Genomic DNA, 17,399 nt, shown 5'->3' on the forward strand with positions numbered 1-17,399 from the left:
AACCTTCGAGTCAAGCGGGAAACAAACATAGAACGGGTGCTATTCGTGAACAGAAACGTTATCCATTACTCTACTGACCAAGTTTGTAAAACTGAAGTAACAGCTCACACTCCCACAGCGCTGAAGAATTAATAGGTACAGAGTCAGCCTCGGTCATGCCCACGCGATTCCACGAGTCCAGGAGAGACAAAAGGCACACGGTGAACACTCCCCAAAGACCTTTGCTGCTTCCCTTCGATCGCTCAGCTGGTGGAGTGGAGAACTATTGTGCAATTAACAGATCAAAGTCATCCTCAGGTTGCTTGCTCGAAGTAGCGAACGTGTCATAGAGTTATACAGCACGGATAGAGGCCCTTCGGCCAAACGTGCTTTTGGAGTAATTAGCTCCAGGCCGTTCTCTTAAATTTAGAGGCAGCCGACAGCTTAACACGTTGGCGCTGAGGCACAGGAGACCTCTTTTCATTTCTCATACTTTAAAGCTTTCTGTGTCTGCCCAAACACGGCTGTTTTGCTCGAGCATTTGCCTCTGCTCACCAGCAGGGAGTGCCTTTGAGTAACAACACTTCAAACCGCTTTGAGGCAAAAAAAGTCTTCCATCAGTCAGAGAGACAGAGAGACATACTGGGTTCTCGCTGCTCCCTCAAGCTCGGCACGGCTGTTCCTTTCCTCGTCTGCCTTCCGCAGGCTCGGGCTCTTCTCAGCATCATTCACGATTACAGTGGCTTCCCGTTCTGCTGTCGCTCACTTGTTGATGCTCGATAACTCCGAATAGAGCAAAATATTGATTGAATTCAGGGAGGGGCCAACCCAAGGCAAGATTTCTCTGCTGGTAGTGGAGCTGCTTGGTAGCGAGTGCGAAGCAGCTATTGTGATGGCCAATTTACAAGAAACAACCTCAAATGTGGAATAAAGGAGGCAGTAGCAACATGAATACAGAATTGGCTCAGGTACAGGAAACAGAGAGTAGTGGTGAACGGTTGTTTTTCGGACTGCAAGGAGATGTACAGTGGTGTTCCCCAGGGACCAGTTCTGGGACCACTGCTTTTCTTGATATACATTAATGACTTGGACTTGGGTGTATAGGGCACAATTTCCAAATTTGCATATGACTCAAAAATGGAAGTGTAGTGAACAGTGAGGTGGATAGTGATCGACTTCAAGAGGATATAGATAGGCTGGTGGCATGGGCGCATACGTGGCAAATGAAAGTTAACGCAGAAAAATTCGAAATCATCCATTTCGGTAGGAAGAACGAGGAGAGGCAATATAAACTACAGGGCACAATTCTAAAAGGGGCACAGGAACAGAGAGATCTGGGGGTATATGTGCACAAATCGTTCAAGGTGGCAGGGCAGGTTGGGAAAGCGGTTAAAAAGCATACGTGATCCAGGGCTTTTTAAATAGACTACAAAAGTATGGAAGTCATGATGAACCTTTATAAAACACTGTTTCGGCCAAAACTGTAGTATTGTGTCCACTTCTGGCCACTGCATTTTAGGAAAGATGTGAAGGTCTTCGAAAGGGTGCTGAAGAGATTTACTAGATTGATTCCAGGGATGAGGGGCTCCAGTTACGTGGAGAGGCTGGAGAAGCTGGAGTTGTTCTCCTTGGAACAGAGACGGTTGCGAGGAGACTTGATGGAGGTATTCAAAATCATGAAGGGTCCAGACAGAGTAGATAGAGAGAAACTGTTCCCATTGGTGGAAGGGTCAAGGACCAGAGGAAATAGAATTAAGGTGATTGGCAAAAGAATTAAAGGTGACATGAGGAAAAACTTTTTTACACAGCGAGCAGTTAGGATCTGGAATGCACTGCCCGAGGGGATGATTCAATCGTGGAAAGGAAATCATTTTCAGGGCGACGGGGATGGGGCGGGGGAGTGGAACTAGCTGGGTTGCTCGTGCATAGAGCCGGTGCGGACTCGATAGGCCGAATGGCCTCATTCCGTGCTGTAACCTTTATATGATTCTCGCTGAGCATGTGAGAGATAGCAGTATAGATTGTTGCATTCTCCACACACCTTTTGACTTGGGTCAATTGTCCAGAAAAAAAGTGGCGTCAGTTTTCAGCGAGCCCATGGTCCATGTACTTCTTAAGCTTCACTGCGTGCGATGGCACACAGAGGTCAAGGGGCAGCAAATCTTTTGGTGTGCTGCAGGAAGCAAAAATTCTTGATTTTGGTCTTGAGCAAAGATGAAAAAAAAAGCTTAATTATGCCTTCTCTGAGGATAGAACTCAGGACCTTCAGATTATGAGACTGACGCGCTGCCTGCTGCGCTAAGAAGACACTTGAAGCATAAATGTCCAGGCAGCACTACCAAGTCGGACAGTTTGCAAGGTGTAAAGTCATAACGTAATTGGCAGTTTGAAAAAACATCCATCCAGGTGGAAATCGAACCAACAATCTCCTGAATTCTGGTCAGACACGTTTTTCATTGCTCAACTGGCCCAGGGTGCTGCAAGTAATTAGGAGCACACACTCCCACAGCGCTGCGGTATGAGCAGGTACCGAGTGAGTCTCAGTCATGCCCACGCGATTCCACGAGTCCGGGAGTGTCAAAAGGCGCACGGTGAACAATCACTAAAGAGAGGAACATTTGCTGCTTCCCTTCCATAGCTCAGCTGGTAGTGCACAAAACTTGTAGAGGTTAAAACTTGAAAGGAAAATCGCTGGTTTAATTCTGGCTCAAAGTATATTGCCACCAATCCCATGTGTTTTAATTTTGCACACTTATATGTGGGACTTTATCAAAAGCCTTCTGAAAATCCAAATGAAACACATCCACTGGTTCTCCCTTGTCTATTCTGCCAGTTACATCCTCAAAAAACTCCAGTAGGTTTGTCAAACATGATTTCCCTTTCACAAATCCATGTTGACTTTGTCTAATCCCGTTGATATTTTCTGAGTGTCCTGTTATCACATCCTTTATAATAGACTCTCACATTTTCCCTACTACTGATGTTAGGCTAACCGGTCCGTAGTTCCCTGTTTTCTCTCTCCTTCCTTTTTTAAATAGTGGGTTTATATTTGCCACCCTCCAATCTGTAGGAACTGTTCCATAATCTATAAAATTTTGGAAGATGACGACTAATGCATTCATTATTTCCATGACTACCTCTTTCAGTGCTCTGGGATGCAGATTATCAGGCCCTGGGGTTTTATCGGCTTTCAGTCCTATTGATTTCTCCAGCACTATTCGTTTACTAATACTAATTTCCTTTAATTCCTCTTTCTCACTAGTCCCTAGCATTTCTGGGAAGTTATTTGTGTCCTCTTCTGTGAAGACAGAACCAAAGTATTTGTTTAATTGTTCTGCCATCTCCTTGTTCCCCATTATAAATCCTCCCGTTTCTGAATGTAATGGACCTACTTTTGTCTTCACTAATCTTTTTCTTTTCACATACTTGTAGAAGCTTTTACAGTCCACTTTTATGTTCCTTGCACGTTTACTCTCATACTCTATTTTACCCTCTTAATCAATCGCTTGGTGCTTTTTTGTTGACTTCTAAACTGCTCCCAATCTTCAGGCTTGCTACTTTTTCTGGCATTTTATATGACTCCTCTTTGGATCTAATACTATCCTTAATTACTTATGTTAGCCATGGTTGGGCCACTTACCCATTTGTGTTTTTATGCCAAAAACTGTTGCAATTTATACATTCGTTCCTAAAATGTTAGCCATTGCCTATCCACCGTCATGCCTTTTAATGAAGTTTCCCAATCTATCATAGCCAACTCACTCCTCATACCTTCGTAGTTTCCTTTGTTTAGATTTAGGACCCTAGTTTCGGATTGGACTACTTCACTTTCCATCTTAATGACGAATTCTATCATGTTATGGTCACTCTTCCCAAGAGGACCCCGCACAACAAGATTATTAATTAACCCCTTCTCATTGCACAATACCCAATCAAGGATAGACTGTTCCCCAGTTGGCTCTTCATCGCACTGGTCTAAAATATCATCTCGTGCACACTCCAGGAATTCATCCTCCACAGTATTATTGGTAATTGGGTTTGGCCAGTCGATATGTAGATTAAAGGCACCCATGATTACATGCATCTCTAATTTCCTGTTTGTTGCCGACCCCTATATTAGCACTACATTTAGAGGCCTATAGACAACTCCCACCAGTGTTTTCTGCCCCTTGGTGCTTCTTAACACCATCCAGACTAAATCTACAGCGGCCATCTTGAAAAAAATGGCCGCATGTACGGTGGCCATCATGGACAAAGTAGCGGCAAGTACGAAGGACATCTTGGACAAAATGGCGGCAAGCATGGCGGCCATATTGGTAAAAATGGCGGTAAGTACGGCGGCCATATTGGACAAAATGGCGGTGAGCACGACGGCGATCTTGGATAAAATGGAGGTGATTACGGCAGCCACGTTGGACGTAATAGCGGCAAGTACCTCAAGGCTGTTCGACAGGAAGAGGAGGAGGCCATTCAGCCCCTCGAGCCCGTTTCACAGATAAAAGAGGCCATTCATCGGAACATAGGAACAGGTTAGGCCATTCAGCCTCTCGTGCCTGATCCGCCATTTGATAAGATCATGGCTGATCTGTGATCTAACTCCATATACCTGCCTTTGGCCCATATCCCTTAATACCTTTGGTTGCCAAAACACTATCGATCTCACATTGAAATTTAGCAATTGAGCTAGTATCAATTGTCGTTTGCAGAAGAGAGTTCCAAACTTCTACCACCATTTACGTGTGTCGAAATGTTTTCTAATCTCACTCCTTAAAGGTCTGGCTCTAATTTTTATATTGTGCCCCCAACTCCTAGAATCCCCAACCAGCGGAAATAGTTCCCCTTAATATCTTATAAAGTTCGATCAGATCACCCCTTAACCTTCGAAACTCTAGAGAATACTACCACATTGTGTAATCTCTCCTTGTGACTTAATGCTTGAAGTCCGGGTATCATTCGAGTAAACCTACGCTGCACTCCCTCCAAGGCCAATATGTCCTTCTGAAGGTGCGGTGCCCAGAACTGCTCACAGTACTCCAGGTGCGGTCTAACCAGGGTTTTGTATAGCTGCAGCACAACATCTGCCCCCTTGTACTCTAGTCCTCCAGATATAAAGGCCAGCATTCCATTAGCCTTCTTGATTATTTTATACACAAGGAACTGAAAGCTGCAAGCAGCAGTAAGATTAATACAGAAAATTGAGCAATAGTATCCTGCGCTGATTAGAAAGACGTTTAAACATCAGCATAGCAGTTTAATACCAAAAGGATGCCGAATAGAAAAGGGGAGACAGTTATTGCTATCATACTAGAGTTCAGAAACAGAAGATTTAACCCTCTAGTATCTGCAGCATTGAAGCTCCCCCCTCCATGGTTTTCACAACGTTGCAGTCAAACAAAAGGTACAACTGGTTCATGGTAACTGCAAAGTGATTCACCAGTGTACATCACAAAGTAAATGGTCATACGACCAAGTAGAGATGTGGAATAAGGTTGTGTACGTGACCATAGTCTGTAGTATAATACATTAGTCTGGGGACACCTAAAGTTCCAAGTACTTACCTCTATAATACAGTTCCAGCTTAATGCAGTCTCTGCTGAAGGAATTACTATGACACAGGAACAAAAACGGTACAACACATTGGATTTGAGCATGGGGAAGGCTGAGAGTGTACTTCAATTTGTGAATCTGTGAGCACCATTTTTTTCAGCCAACCTTTAAACTGGACTTCAAGTCCCCCACATAAAATGCATGAGGTGCTCTTCTTCAAAGGCTGGAGCCTGCATCTCCCTGAAGGTGCTCAATGGGATCTGGACAGTGTTGCAGTTCTGTTAGTGAAACTGATTACAAGAACAGCAGTGCCTAATTCTCTACTACAAATATGCTTTTTAAACATTTTGACTGGAGTGAACATTCAGTACAAATGGATTTGCTTGCGTTACATCAAAGAATTATTTCTATGATGGAACGGCTGCTGAACGTATGGTAAGCCAGCATAAGATTCTATACCTGCACAGATTTCACATCCTTTCTTGATCTGGTCACAGAAGTCCTATACAGATCTACATACACCTAAGTAACAGGCAAAAATAGCAACACCTGAACTACTTTAACAACAACTTGCATTCAATGCTATTTTTTTTCACGGTGCTTTTTTGTAGATGTGCTCTATTATCAGAGAAAGTAACATTATGCAAGGAAACTGCAAACTTTGACACCCCAAAAGCAATGTGGTACTGAAGGACAGCAATTTAAATTTTAAAAAAAACTGCTCTGCACACAACTAAGATATACTACACTGGCATTTTCAAAGGATGTTGATGGAAATTACAATACAGACCAAGTTCATTTAGCCCGTCGTGCTTGTGCCGGTGCCAGCCCTTTAATCGAGTTTTCCCTATCCTTCCATATTCTTCCTTTTCAAATACCTATTTAATTCTATTTTAAATAACATTATGGTGCCTGCCTCAATAGATACTTGTGATTAAACATTCCTTGTTATCATAATGTGAAAAACTTCCTTCCAGTGATAACCCTGAGTCTAGCCCGGTACCAATTTACTAACCACTGGAAATAAGCTTTTACTGTTTACCTTTAAAACACCTTCCATAATTTTGAAAACCCAAATTACATTCCCCTTAATTTTCTCTGTTTCAATGGAAAAAAAACACCAATTTTTTGAGCCTTTCTTCATAAATTTAACCTTTAATTCCCAATATTATTCTTTGTTGTATTCTTTCCATAGCTCTAATATTCTTTCTATAATGAGGTGTCAAGAACTGTCCAGTGGTATTTCACACAGGGTCTGGAACCCCTACTATTCACAATATTTGTGAATAGGCTGTAGTAGTATTACATTTTCTAATAATACAAAGGTGCATGTGCAGGTAATGAAAGAACGATTATCTTCAGATAGTCTCGGACCAATTATGCTGAAATATAGCAGATAAGATTTTAATTATAGATATAGGATTGTGCATATAGGAAGAGATAACAGTAAACATGTATAAGATGAACTTTGAGATGAATGTGTGGAAATGGGCAACATCTAACCCCACAGGGATACATCAAGTGCTCCCCACGCAGGGAGGGCACCACTAGAAATTCAAGGAAGGGTGGCCCATCCAAATTTATCTTTAGACAAATTAAACCAAAACAGTGAAGTCAGGAGAAGTCAAAACAAAAATACCACCTGGTGCCCACCAGTCATGGAAGGCATCCGGTTAATCAGTAGACACTGCATGTTGGCATTCAAGGGTCACTTGGGCATGAATCAAATCGTGAAATCTAGGCAGTGAAATCCCGCTTGATGATCCTATGCTTTCTGGACCTGTGGCTGGCAGAATTTTCCAGGCCCAGGAGTAGACATGGCAGGAGGACCACCAATCTGCTCACCATGTGACCAAAAATAAACAGTGACTTGTCCTCCACTGGCAGAGGCTGAAAATGAAAAGAATTTGGGTGATCAATAACCATACCCTGAAGGTAGGTAGTATGAGACAGCTGCATAAGCAAATAACCAAAATCAGTTACTGCAGTGCATCTGGAGGGCAATGGATTACAAGTCAGTACCTTATATTGGTATTGTACAGATCAATGGCAATGCCAATTTTAGAATAAGATGCTGTTTTAATGACTACCTCAAAAACCATTAGATGCATTAGAAAGGGCTCAGGTGAGAATGATCAGGATGATTCAAGGACTACAGCGGCTAAGTTATGAAGAAAGGCTTAAGTCACTAAACTTAATTTTCAATGATCGGTGTACCTGAACCGGAAGTCCATTTGGACATCCACTGTTTTTAACTTTTTACCATTTAGAAAGTACCCTGTTCTATCCTTTTTTGATCCAAAGTGGATGACCTCACATTTGTCTACACTGAATTCCATTTGCCACAGTTTTGCCCATTCACCTAATCTATCAATAACGCTTTGTAATTTTATGTTTTCATCTACACTGCTTACAATGCCACCAATCTTTGTGTCATCGGCAAACTTAGATATGAGACTTTCTGTGCCATCATCTATGTCGTTAATAAATATTGTAAATAATTGAGGCCCCAAGACAGATCCCTGCGGGACTCCACTAGTCACATCCTGCCAATGTGAGGACCTACCCATAATCCCTACTCTCTGTCGCTTTTCGTTCAGCCAACTTCCGAACCAAGTCCGTACTTTTCCCTCGATTCCATGGGCTTCTATGTTACCTAACAGTCTCTTATTTGTGACCTTATCAAATGCCTTCTGGAAGTCCATATAAATAATATCCATTGACATTCCCCTGTCCACTACTTTAGTCACCTCTTCAAAAAATTCATTCAGATTTGTCAGGCACGATCTACCTTTCACAAATCCATGCTGGCTCTTTCTGATTAACTGAAAATTCTCGAGGTGTTCAGTCACCCTATCCTTAATTATAGACTCCAGCATTTTCCCCACAACAGATCTTAAGCTAACTGGTTGATAGTTCCCAGGTTTCCCTCTCTCTTCTTCCTTAAAAAGCGGAGTGATATGTGCAATTTTCCAATCGAGAGGGACAGTTCCTGATTCGAGAGAACATTCACCCCCTCAAGGCTGTTACACAGGAAAAGGAGGAGTCCATTCAGCCCTTTTATCCAGGAACTGGAGGCCAATCAACCTCTCGAGCCTGTCGGATAGCAACAGGAGGAGGCCATTCAGCCCCTCGATACTGTTATACGGGAACTGAAGGCCATTCAGCATCATGGTCCTATTACATTGTGTCCCTCGAGCCTGTTTCACAGGAACTGGACGCCATTCAGCTACTCGAGCCTGTTAAGTGGGAAGAGGAGGCCATTCAGCCCCTCGAGCATGTTATACAGGAACTGAAGGCCAATCAGCCCCTCGAGCATGTTAGGTAGGCACAGGAGGAGGCCAATCAGTCCCTCGATTCTGTTACATGGGAACAGGTGGAGGCCATTCAGCCCCTCGAGAAAGTTACATAGGAACAGTAATACACCATTCAGCTCGTTGAGCCTGTTCCGCCATTTAATTAGATCTGCATCTTAACTTCATTCAACCGCCTTGGTTCCTAAATCCGTAATAGTTTTGCCTAACAAAAATCTAGCGATCTCTGTTTCGAAATTTCGTCTTGACCCCCCGCCTCAACAGACTTTTGTGGGAGAGAGTTCCAGATTCCCACTACCCTTTGTGTGAATAAGTGATTGCTGACATCAACCCTGCACGGCCGAGCTCTATTTTTACCATTGTTGTCGATGACCCACCAGAGGAAATCGTTTTTTTCTCTATCTACCCTATTAGTTCCTTTAATCATCCTAAACACCTCAATTAGATCATCCCATAATCTTCTATATTCAGGGGAATACAAGCCTTGTCCATGCAACCTGTCCTCATCATTTAACCCTTTTAGCTCCGGTATAATTCTGGTGAATCTGCGCTGCAGCCCTTCCAAGGCCAATATATCCTTCCTGAGGTGCAGTGCCCAGAACTGAATGCAGTCCTTCAGATGGGCTCTAACCAGAGCTCAGTACAGCTGGAACATAACTTCCACCCCTTTATATTCCAGCCCTCGAGAAATAAAGGCCGACATTCTTTTAGCCTTTTTAATTATTTTTGTAACTGTCCACTAGCTTTTAATGATTTCTGTACTTGGACCCCTAAATCTCTCTGCTCCTCCACAGTTCCGAGCTCCTCACCATTTAGAAAACTCTCTGATCTATCTTTCTCAGATCCGAAGTGGATAACCTCACATTTCCCCTCATTGAACTCCATTTGCCACAGTTTTACCCACTCATTTAATCTCTCAATATCCTGGGAATGTTTGGTGCCTTTGTTTGGTTGGAGAATGATTTATATCAGATCGTTATTTTTAAAAAAATAGGATTGATTTGTAATTTGTATGGTTTGAACAAGATCATTGTTCCCCGATCAGTAAAATATCTGTGTTTTTCAGATAGTGGCGACAGTTCAGAGATAGTTGCCTTTTTGCCGACTTTCATGAAGTGAAATTTTGCTGATTTCAAATCAGCTGTATTTCTAAGCTTGAAAAAGCAGCTCCTCTGTTAGGTGAGGCTTCACTCCCAATGTATCAGCGTTTCCGCTTGTCCTGATATCAATGTAACATTTGAAGGGCTCCAGGTAATGAACAGTGAAACCTCTTCAGATTATCTCAGCCCACTCGTTCCATCCAGTGCCTAATAGTGCCTGCTCTTCAGAGGGTGACAGATTCACATTACACGAGACCTTGTTTTAGACTTTAACTGCCCAACAAATTGATGAAACAATAAGAGAACAAACAAATAGTAGCAGCAAGACAACAGTTTTACTGTAAAGCTCAACGAGATCCTTACTGCAAAAGAAAATAATAAATAATTCACAAATACTGTACGAAACTGTGAGAGAACTTTCGAACATTCTGGTTCTTTGTTGTCATTTTTTCACTAACTATGGAAACTGTCGACCTGATTAACATTCTCAGAGATTCCAAACAGACTCACCAGTTTGAAAAGGACAGGCTGATAAATGGTTTCAAAACAGTGACTGGGAGCCAGTCATTTTAAGCAATGGTCTGTTTAATTCAAAAGAAGCTTCCAATCAGAACTGGAGGAGAAGAAATTACCCCGGAGGTTTGTATCTGAATCAAATGTTTGACTTTGTGAGGTCAGGCTGCCTTTAAGAGGTGCAGCCTGCCTTTCAGAGGTGCAGCCTGCCTTTAAGAGGTGCTGGCCACTTACGCAATATCGTGGCCCCCTGCTGGTGAGAAGCCGCTCAACAGCTCAGCCAGGCCTGACTGCTCGCAGGAATCAGGGAAATCACCAGACAGCACCAATCTCACGGGCTGTCTGCATCTCAATGACCGGGTGCAGGTTAATCACGTGGGGGTTAATCGACCCCCGCGCCCGGATTCGGGGATTATCGAATTTAACCCCGTACTTATCTTGATATATATTTTACATAGAATATAGCGCGGCACAGAAACAGGCCATTCAGCCCATCTGGGTCAAGAAGTTCCCCTGAATTTCTTATTTGACAACAACTTCTGGAGTAGAAAATATTATACAATATATAATCAAATATTATATGTATGTATATTTAACATCGAATGTACAGTACAGCACAGTACCGTGTCCATTCGGCCTGACTACTATTTCTGTTTTACAACACCACATCTTTATATAAAATACAATACAATATATCTTTATATAAATATTACATAGAATTCAGCACGTCACCGAAACAGGCCATTCGGCCCATCTGGATAATTAAATATCCCACAGTGTTCCCACAGTGACCAAGTGATCCCACAGTGCACCCAGTGATAGTGCCCCATTGATCCACGGTGTCCCAGTGATCTAAAGTGCACCCAGTGGTCCCACAGTGATTGCAGAGTGAACCATTGATACCACAGTGCATTCGTGATATTGCTCCAGTCATGCACAGTGTCCCAATGATCCACAGTGCACCCAGTGATCCCACAGTGCACGCAGCGTGACCCAGTGATTCCACGGTGCCCCCAGTGTCCCCACCGTGCACCCAGTGATTCCACGGTGCACCCAGAGGTACCAGTATCCAAACTGCATTTGTGTAAACGTTGGAGAGACTTTATTTACATACAACAACTTGTGCTTATGAAATAACGTGTTTTATATATATATATATATATTACATATTACATGGAATGGGTAATTAAATTCCTCCTGCAACACCATGAAGCTGAAATGAAATGGCGGCCATTAAGGCGGTCAACTTAAACAAAGTGGTCGCCAGTGTCCCAGCGCTCCCACATTAACCCAATGATTCCACAGTGTCCCACTGATCCCACAGTGTCCCAGTGATCCCAAAATACCCAAGTTAACCTGAAGTGTCCCAGTGATCCCACAGCAACCTGTGACCCCACAGTGCTCCCATTGATCCCACAGTGACCCAGACAAAACTCACGTGAGTCCCATTGGGTGCAACCTGTGTCAAAGGCCTCGGTCAGTGCCCTGTGGAGAGAAAGCCTGTAGTTTGTGGTTAACTTACAGTTTGTGGCTTTTTCCAATCAGCCAAAGAGTTCATACAAATTCATGACATTCAAAAGAGTCAAAGCAAAAAGCTTTTTAAAAAACCGAACGCACGGCAAGATCCCTCATCAGTTACAGGGACAATCTCTCAGCAACATTCAATTACACAGAAACAAAGCCCAGTTTATAAAGGAGAAGAATCTAAGTAGTAAAAGATTGAGAGACAATCTTAATCGATAACAACTTGTATTTATTTCTTACAGCAACTACTACAACATCAATTTGCATTATTACATATATATGTATTTGCATAATACAACTACTATTACAAAGCCTCCATAAAGGATGTGGGGAAAGAGCAAAGGGGGAAATGGGACGAATTCGACAGCCCTTTCAAAGAGCTGGCACAGGCACAGTGGGGCGAAAGGCCTCCTCTTGTGCCATAGTTACCATGAAACCTTAAATCTATGAACAACAACTTCAATGTCATGAACCTGAAACACAATGGACACCAGTAAGGCAGTCATCTTACTGAGGGGCAAGCTGGACATCTTACTGAGGGGCAAGGCAGCAATTTAACTGAGGGGCAAGGCGGCCATTTAACTGAGGGGCAAGGCGGCCAAATTACTGGGGGACAAGATGGTCATATTGAACAAATTGGCCGCCATGAAGCTTAAACAAATTGGGCGCCTTGATCCTGAAACCTAATGGCCACCAATAAGGCAGCCATCTTACTGAGGGGCAAGATGAAGCAAGCTGTGTTGTGAGACCCGGAGAGGGTTCATTTGCTGTTCCTGTTAAATCACTGTTGAACGATAGTTAAAGATACAAACGGAGTGAGACTGGCACTAGCTGGTGTTTAACATAAATACAGCGGAGCGGTGAGGAAATCAAGGACCAAAATGTGAACATCTGCAAAAAAATGGATTAACATTTGGTTATTTGGACGTAATGCGTCTGGAGAAGGAAAGACCAGGCATTCGGAGGAAAGGTCAAATGAGTCATTTTGTGTCGTGTTTGCAATTCTAGCTTCTATTAAATAAATCAGAGTAAAATTGGTCTCAATCTGAATGCAGTTCTGATCTAGGATTTGGTTCATTTCTCCATTATTCATATTTTTCTTTAATCTGAAACAATAACCGGACTTGTAACAGTAACATAACAGGAGAGTGCTGCGGGACTCTGCCCAGTTTGGTAAGACAGCAGAAGGGGTAAGAGTACATTATGATTTATTACAGAATCCCAGCAGCTCACTGGGAAAGTTACACATGGTAGAGATGGAGGAATAAAAAGGTGCAAAGTGATTTTACACTTTAATTTGGGGCAGTGCCTTTTTATCTCCAAAAGGTTAAAATTTATATTTAAATAATGGGCTCTTTCTCCTCAAGAAACTTCAGGCACAAACCATGGCTTTATGAACAAAACAATCATTTATTATTCTTAATGCACTAGAAAATTTTACATTTGAATTTAATCAACATCTTGGGATTATACCCGATTTAGAATTGCTTTAACACCAATGAAACTACACATTCTGAATTCCCAAAATGCATAACCGTTTGGAAATCCAATGTCTATCTTCCACTAAGCTGATAACGAAAGTTATATCCTTATGGTTGACTCAAGCTTGCCTGGAAGATTCCAGGCGTTTTGATGGATCCTGTTGTAGTGTCGCCTGCCTTACTCTGGCATCCAGGTCATCTGCTTCACAGGCAACCTGTAAACCATCATCGAGGCATCAAGCTGGGAGGTTGCGAGCAGTCATGAAGATTCCAGGTGAGGTGGTGCTGCCAGGAAGCGAAATGTGAGTTTGGAGCAGCAGTGGTGGATCTGTGTCTCTCCCCACTCAACTTCTGCCCAGCTTCTTTGTAACATAGAACCACACCTCTGGGGCGTTAGCTTATCAAAAATAGTTTCCTACAAATACAACCCAAGATTGATTGACACTTCACTTGTTTTCTCTCAGTGTCCACAACGTAACCAAGTCAAGCCGGCAGGAGTTCAAACCATCTCCAGCCCTCCTGGAATCGTTATTATTGCGATGGTGATCTATCCTCTGCTGTGTGATCTTTCACAACGTGTCGTTAACAATCCTTCTAACAGCCCTTTCTCCTTTTAATCGTCCTTTTCCTTCAGACATGCTGAAGCCGATTTAATCTCAGGCTTTCGTTTATCAGATGATTTTTTTACGACACAGAGCAGCTGGGAAACTCCTGCAGTAAGTAATGGTTAGGGTCAGGTACACAAGGCTGGGTGACTTTGTTGTGCAGCCTCCCGGCATCACCTCTCTCCTTGTTTCTCTCTGTGGATCTACTTTTCCGTTTTCCTTCTTTCTATCTGTCTCTTCCTCCTTCCCTTTCCATCTGTCTTTGTATCATTCTGATGCTTCTCACTCTCTCCAGCACTGCTTCTGTCTACTTCTTTCTCTCTGTTTCGATTTGAATTCTCGAACTCTTCTTTGCATCTGTTTCTGTATTTCATTCCATCTCTCTCAGTCTCTGTTTTAATATTTGTATTTCTCCCCATCTCTCCTGTTTTCCATTTTCTCCCTGCTTCCTGTTCCTCTTTTTCTCTTTCTCTTTGTCGTTTTATGTCTGACACTCTCTTGCTCTGAATCTTGCTCAGTCTCTAGTTATTTTGAATTGATTTCTTCTGTCTATTAACCTCTCCTCTCCTTTGTAATTATTTGGCAGTGTCTCTCTCTCATGATATATGGAGAAAGAAAGTATAAATATATATATATGTATATATATATACTTTCTTTCTCTCTTTATTTTTCTCTCTTGTCTTAATAACTTACTCTTTATTTCTCTCCGTCTCTGAATAACTCTGTCTCTGCCTCTCTTTATTTCTGCACTTTTCTAATTGGTACATTTATGTTGTCCTTGTGTTCTCTCTCTGTTTGTCCTTCTCTCTGTCTCTCGTCTCTCTCCCTCTGCCTCTCTATCTATCTGTTTATTTCGCTTTCTCTGCCCTCTCTGTCTCTCATTCTCTCTGTGTCTCTCTCTCCCTGCCTCTCTCTTTGTCTTTCTCCTGGTCTCCCTCTCTGTCTCTCTCTCGGTCTATCTATGTGCCACTCTCTCTGTCTCTCTCTCTCTGTCTTTCTCTTTCCCTCGCTTCCCTCTCTCTATATCTCCCTCTCTGTCTCTCTGCCTCTCCTTCTTTCTCTCCATCTTTCTCTCCCACCCTCTCTCGCCCTTTCCCTCTCTCTTCCCCTTTGTCTCTCTTTCTCTGTCTCTCTTTCTCTGTCTCTCTCCAAATCTCTTTGTCTCTGACTCTCCCTCTCTCATTTTCTCTGTCTCCCTCTCTCTGTCTCTGTCTCTCTCCAATTCCCTCTCCCATTCTCTCCCTCTTTCTCGCTCCCTCACTCCTTCTTTCTCACTCTCTCTCTGTCTCCCGTTCTCCCCCTCCCCTCTCTCTCTCTGTCCCTCTCTCTGTCTCCCCTCTCTCTCTCCCTCTCTCCCTTCCCCTCTCCATCTTTCTCACCATTTATGTGAAGGACACACATCCTGATCAGGTCCACAGAAGTGAATTTGATTTCCAGCTTTGCCCATTTTGTCTTGCGGTCAGTTAATTAAAGTCCAGCTGAGCTCTTTGGTGCCGTCGTTTTGAACAACAATTCACGTGTTGTCTGCAAAGAAAATCCCGCCTCAATAGGTGAGATTATCAATAAAATATAATCTCAGAATCAGATTTAAGATCATTTCAGGGCTCTGTGCTGCTAATATAAAATGTACTTTCCATCCCCTGGGAAGTGTAGGGGATGGAGTATGAAATGGGATTTAGTTCTAGTGCTTGAAACCCTTCAGCGCTTTCGATGATTTCACTAAATTAACAATTTGATTGAGTGGGTATTTCACCGCGTTCTTCAGCTCCTCTCTGAATTTAGTCTGGGTCAGGACATAAATACACGTGTTTGTGCAGGAACTGAGAAGCCGCAGCATCTTTGATGTCTGTTCTGAGATATAACCAGGGTCAGTGAAGGAGTAATAAGACCGAATGTCTGCAATTCGCACATAAATGAAAAATACAACATATGTCAGCCACAACAGTATAAAACTACCCGAGATACTGAAGAGCAAAATGATGGATTTCTTTCGGTTCTCCATCTCTGGATCACTCCGATTCTCTCCATTGCTGCGGCCCCGGAGTCCCCTGCGGACTCGACTGGACATTAAAATACGCCTGACTGTCAGAACATTGAGCAGCAAAATCAGACAGAACGGGAGACAAGGGGTTAAAATGAGGTGAAACATGTCAAATGCGGCCCATGTGGGGGAAGTACGGAAGCTCAGTTTACTCACACAAAACCAGGGAGCATTATTAATTATATATAAAGGTTCATTGGTAAAGTACCAGGGGACATTCACCAAACAGCCCAGCACACTCACTGTTCCCAGAACCACAGCCGCCGTTCTCTCGGTGCAATATTTAGTTTTCAGCTTCTCACAACAAATGGCCACAAAACGATCAAAGGTGAAAGCGACCGTGAACCAAACAGAAACATTCGTGGTTACAAAACTCAAGACTATAACAAAACTACACACGGGAGTGATGTCCAGGAATGACATTGTGAAATAAATCGAAGTAATCTGACTCAATATCGGATCAGTGATAACGACCAGAAGATCGGCCACTGCCATTCCCACCAGGTAGACACTGATACATTTGGAGAGACCGCACTTTCCTCGGGACAGGATCACAATCGCCACCAAGTTAACTGTAAGAGAGAGAAAAGGAAGCAGCGAAATTATTGATCTGACCTGGAGTGAAAGCAGCAGTTTGAGAGGATCTGAGGTGAAATTTCCAGCTTTGTTGCTGCATCAAACGGTGGAAAGTGATTGATTGACCTGGGCAGCACTTTCGGTCAAAGGGATGTTTTTAAACACAATGATCAGTAATGAATTAAGAGATGGATACAGAACGTGAATGAAGTGAGCACCGGATCCACTGGAAGGGCTGGGTGAGGGCACAGTGCCGGTGGGGAATGGAGAAGGGGTATTGCACACCCGGAATCCAGCTGATTAAAGCCGGATTTGGGTTCCAGACTGATGGGGAAAAGGGGGAAGGGTGGGGAATGTGAGGGTACAGGGTGAGGTACAGCTGGTTTCTTGCTCTGGGTTAAGTGAGCCGACAGCGGCTGGCACTAAATGGGAAAGGCAGCTGGAGCCCGAGCCAGTGAGTGAGATTGGGAGGGAGACAAGGAAAAGGACATGTAGGAGCTGAACGGGAGTCAGGAGCAGATGGTTTGGGAAAGCGAACAAATTGAAGCAACGGATGAGGAGACAGAGGATTCAATGCAGTGAGAGGAGAGGCTGGGATTCATGGGGAGAGACTGCAGCAGAATGTCAGACGAAATCGAATCTATAGGTCCCACTAACACAATCCAACTATTACATTCAATAGTTCATTTCTGTGGTTATTGATATCAGGGAACCTGTGT

General features: G+C 43.2%; 1 non-coding gene across 1 annotated transcript; it reads right to left on the reverse strand.

Annotated features, from left to right (window-relative positions):
• Positions 1–2,214: 2,214 nt before the first annotated feature.
• Positions 2,215–2,287, reverse strand: trnam-cau (transfer RNA methionine (anticodon CAU)). Its single transcript has one exon. It is a non-coding gene; the product is annotated as a tRNA-Met (tRNA).
• Between the last annotated feature and the right edge of the window lie 15,112 nt (positions 2,288–17,399).

This window comes from Heptranchias perlo, unplaced genomic scaffold, assembly GCF_035084215.1.
Source record: "Heptranchias perlo isolate sHepPer1 unplaced genomic scaffold, sHepPer1.hap1 HAP1_SCAFFOLD_52, whole genome shotgun sequence".
NCBI classification, from domain to species: Eukaryota; Metazoa; Chordata; class Chondrichthyes; order Hexanchiformes; family Hexanchidae; genus Heptranchias; species Heptranchias perlo.